Genomic DNA, 5,591 nt, shown 5'->3' on the forward strand with positions numbered 1-5,591 from the left:
ATTTAAATTGTTCCCAGAAACACTGCCATTGTTCAATATCACCTCGAAAAGTATCGAGTTTAATAGTAGGAAGTTTCACTGTGTGAGATTGAGAAACGGGTAATTGCATAACGGGTACTTGTGTAACAGGTATTTGAGAAACGGTTACTTCTGGCGATTGTAAAGTATTATATTCAAAATTAGTTCTACTACCAAATTTTTTTGCTTTAAAGATAGCGAGCTCGGCATTATCCACGTATTCTTCACATTGAATAATATCATTGTCATAATCACCATCTGTTAATAAACTATGAATGTCATTATCCAATTTCTTCATTTCTAACAAGCAATCGGAAAGCCGATGACTAACATATTCGACATTTTCATTTAAAGTGTCAGAGGTTGCAGAAAGATTAGAATTTAATTGCGTAATAAATCGAGTAACATTGCCTCGCACTGTTCTTCTTTTTCTTTTCAAAAGTGCCAGACTATCGTCAAGTTCATTTTCGTTTTGTTTCTCCATCATTGAGTAATACTGATGTTTGAAGTTTCGTTAGTTTTTAAAAGAGTGACTGCTTAAATTATTCATCTGATTCGTACTTAATTTTAAACCGAGTTGTTTCGGCACCAAAATGTGTTGGTTATAAACGTAAATGTTTCTAATTACAATCAACACTAAAACAAGTATCTCACAGAACAAACTCTTTTTACTATCACAAATGTACACGAAAAATATATATACAAAATATGTTGCCAACAAAAGAATAATGTAAGAAATAATATAAGAAATAATATAAGAAATAATCACTGCATCTGCGTTCACGCACTTGCGTCTGGAACATATATCTCATACAGAAAATAAATAAATAATAATGTTTAGTAATAATAACTTAACACAAACAAAAATAGAACATTGGCCCATCTTGCCCGGGCTACCCGGGCAAGATGGGACACATAATTATATTTCAAAAATCACAGAAATTAATGTCAAAATAAAAGAATAATCGACAAAAAATAACGTTCTTAAACATCACAGTTACTGCATATGATGCGGATAAAACCGGAATAAGCACTGCTCACTTCATGAGCCCATTCTAAGCAATCTGAATATAGTCTGTCAATTAATTAATTAGAAATTTTTTTCATAATTTTTTTTTCTAATAATTTGTTAAGTTATATTTGCTAGTTCGTATTTTTTTGGTGTTAATATTACCTTATTTCTTATGCATTTTGCCAAATCCGGAGAGTTTAATTTTTATATTACACTTTCATTCCACTTTGTCTGTCCCATCTTGCCCGGTCTATCTTGTCCGGATAGTACATTTTTTAAAAAAGATATCTGCAAATTTGTTTAAATAAATACATTTTAATTTACACTACTCATTATGTTTGTACAATAATAACACTACAGGGCCACAAATTTGAAAAATTTTTTGCAATGTATTAAACAAATAATATCAGCATACAAACCTGGAAAAATATTTTAACACGATATAAGAAAAACAAAACAATGCTTGCATTTCGGCAGCAGCTTGCTAACTGACGAAAAAACTTGTGCGTATTGAGAACAACAATTGTTTTTTTTTTTCAGAAAACGCACTTTAGATGTCGCTACCGTGATGCGCATAGAAAAAAAAGCGATGTCCCGTCTTGCCCGGTGGTTCCGTTTTGCACGACCTTTTCCTACGTTAAATGTAAAGTTTTATCCAAGTTTTCTATTTATTTTTGCCAAAATTTTTTATTTGAATTTATTTTTTATTCCAAAACCCATACCCCTGATAGTTTTTACGCAGCTCCCTTTGGCATCATTATAAGAAGCCACTATGAAAAGCAAATGACAACCTCTGAAAATTCGCTTTGAGAAGTAATCACTTTTTAACTTCAGTGAGAATTAATTCGGATATTTTTCAATGCCTTGCCTCTCAGCACTTTGTTACCAATTTTAATGAACAGGAATAATGCAAGTATTATTTCTCTTTATTATTGTTATAAAAATCATGATTTTCAATTTGAAAAAAAAAATCTTTCTCATTTTATCTTTGTACAAACTGTATGGCACTTACATATCCCTTAACGGCAAAATACCTATTACTCAAGTAGCTATTAAAAGCTAAAGTACTATTAAATTTGAATTGTTGTTAAAAATAATTTATATGTTAATTATAAATATGATAATTTCATTGGATCATTTTATCTCATATGGCTTTATTACATACTAAAAGTTCAATTAATAAATAAGTAAACATAATGCAACTTACATATTCCTTAATTATAAGAACCTATTACCATCATAGCTATTAAAAGCTAAAGAACTATAGTAGTTAAATTTGAGTTGTCATTAAAAATAATATATTTTCGAGTTATAAATATCATTACTTCATTGGATCATTTTATCCCGTATGACTTTATAACATACTGAAACTAAAAGTTTCAATTAATAAATAAGTAAGCAAAATGCAAGTTAACATTAATTTAACGTAAGTTAACATTTCACTTTAATAATAGAATATTATTTTAATTACAGTTTTCCTGTACTATGCTTCAAAACATGTAACAATGTCAAAGAATTTTAGCTTGCGTAACTTTTCATTTATCTTTATTTTCTACTACTATAACGAGAATACGTGATAAAATATTGCCTTTACGAATACCTGCTAAATATCCTCTTTTAACACAATAAAGCTTGAAACACAATTAACAAATTTGAACTAATTCAATAACACACCAAATTTCAATTTATCGAGAGTTGATTTAATTTCTATAAATTTCATTACAGCAAATATCGTTCAATTAAAGCTTTCGGCTCTAATCAGAAACATGCATGTAACGCCATTTACTGATAGATCGTTTTATAAACTTGGTTTGATTAAATTCAGCTTTATTGAGTGAACCAGGTATTTGACGATTCAGAGCATTAAATATCGATCTATATATAAATTCAATGCTCTTCTGATCCTTAACAATATATATGGGAATGGAACTCAAAACACTGTTCTATGTAAAAAAAAGGTTTTTCAAATTGTGATCTTTTTTAAAAAGAAATATCTCTGCATGCATATGTTCTGAATATATTATTATTAATAATAGCCAGTTATTATTAATAATTACAGGATGAAATTAATAATATCCAAAAAAAGAGGTTACTGTTAATAGTGACAGATAATTATTAATAATAACCGGATTTATCCCTTTTACCGTAACATATAACATATATACATATTACATATATACATATAACATATATATAAAGCATGACAAAGATGTAAGAAATATGATAATTTAGTCTCTTTTATTACTGTGATTATAATTTATTAACATAAGTTGCATGCAATTTCTTATTGCAGCAAGTGAGTTCCTACTTAATTTTGTTTTATTTAGATAGAAACGCCTAAATTTTAAGTGATCGCTATGCTATGTCTTACGCTAAATAATCAGATTAACTGGGATAATAGCTAAGCTTTGACGTGAAAGCCGTAAGCCGATAGATCAAAAACTGTCAATCATTATTTATTTTTTTAAATGTTAAAGGTTATTGACCAATAACTTTTTTTCAGATAGGATGCCTAGTAATAATAAATAAACCGGATAAAGTAAAATTTCTGTTTCATCAAAAATTGATTTATTGAATAGAGACAATGGTATTTCCCTCTGGACGTCAAGTAAGTTTTATTTATTCTTTTGGAAAACTAAGAATAAACATGAAGGTACAATATTGTGTTTTATTTTTCATAATTCTCATAATTCCTACTTTTTTTAGAATTAATTGTATCTCTATTATAAAGTAATATTGAATAGAGACAATGTTATTTCCCTATGGACGTCAAGTAAGTTTTATTTATTCTTTGGGAAAACTAAAAATAAACATGAAGGTACAATAATGTGTGTTATTTTTCATAATTCTCATATTTCCTACTTTTTTTAGAATAATTTGTACCTCTATTATGAAGTAAATTTTCATGTGTATTTGAATCAATACATTTATTAATCGAAATCATCATATTTTAATGATAATTTTAATAATTATAGTTTAAATTTGCATAGATCTGAGGCTAACTGTTTTAGCATAATTTTGGGATTCGTGAACCAAATTGGTGATCTTGGACAATTTGACACAAGTTTAAAAAGGCGTACTAAGCCACTTTAGAACTGAGACTATTTGAATTTAAAATTCCCGATTAATGAGCATAAAACATTAAAATAAGATCTTTTATTCTAATTAATTGTCCCAGTTCAAATGAGTATGAACAGCCAGCCCATAGTTCCGAAGTATTCCTTGCGGCGCATGAATATTTTTTTGGTCAGAGGTTTCTATTTAATTCTTAATTTATATAATGGGTTCAACCTCTCATACATTTTTGAAACCTCTGCCTCCACATTTATTTTATCATTAAGGAGTCCAAACTTTAGGCAGCTATTCTGATCAAATTATTGGGATCATAATTCCAAGATTAATCTAACCTTTTCTATTTCGGAGGTCAGAAATATGAATTTTTCAACAAAAAAAGGCACGTTTATTCAAACAATGTGCGTTTTTGTGTCTTATTTCGTAACTTAAACTATATCTACACTAATTTACTAGCATATTTGAAATTACTCTCTCCCACCATTAAGATTGAGTCTTATAATGCGAAAATTCGATCATTAGATCAAAAGATATTCAGGGTGATCCATTTTTAATTTCGCACTGTGCATAAACCAATAATTAACGATTAATAATTAACGACTAATAATTAAGAATTAACGATTCATTTCTGAGATAAGTTAAAAAATCATTTCCTGTTATTCGAATTATATTTTAAGAATATATTTGCAAGCAAGAAAAGAAAGTAATAACGAGAAATTATTTTCCTGAATAGTCATAAAATATTCCTAGATTATATTTCTTACTCTTATAGGGCAAAAGAAAAGAAATTGTGGATGTGCATCATATAAAAGATTGTCCATATTATAACGCCTAAGCACAAAAACATCAAAGTTGAAAGAATGAGAGCAAAAAGTATGTTTTTACATAAATATTTCTCCCAAACAATAGCCAGTCTTTATTTCATTTTAAAACAATATTTTTCAATAAGAGAATTCTTTTTACTAAAATGAGTTCTAGAAAAATGTGAAAAAAGTTGAAAGCAAAAAGTGTTTGCATTTTGATATAATGCCAAAAACATGTGCACTTCCTTTATTTTACAGTTCCTATTGTAAAGAATATTCTTCTGGTCTATTCTTCTTTTTCATCTATTTTTTTTAATAATGTAATCACTTTTATTTCATATTTTATATCACAAAAACAGTTAGAGCTAAGTTATTTGCATAAAAAATCAGTTGTATTTCAGTTTTATTTTTATTTTATTGATGAATATTATAAAACAGACGCTGTAACAACGACATTATGACCGTGTTTCAGTAAGATCTTTGCCTTGTTATTCTTTTCTAGAACAATGATCATCATATAAAGGTAATTTTAGTGAATCAATTGTCTCATTACGGGGTTATTATCGTTTGGAAAAATTATGAAAAAAAAGTGGTCACAACATTAATCTAATAATATTAAAATTTGCTTGTAACTATTATTATTATTTGGTCATGTATAAGATAATTTCTTAGAACCGAAAGATAAG

Source organism: Parasteatoda tepidariorum, chromosome 3 (genome assembly GCF_043381705.1).
Source record: "Parasteatoda tepidariorum isolate YZ-2023 chromosome 3, CAS_Ptep_4.0, whole genome shotgun sequence".
Classification (NCBI taxonomy): domain Eukaryota; kingdom Metazoa; phylum Arthropoda; class Arachnida; order Araneae; family Theridiidae; genus Parasteatoda; species Parasteatoda tepidariorum.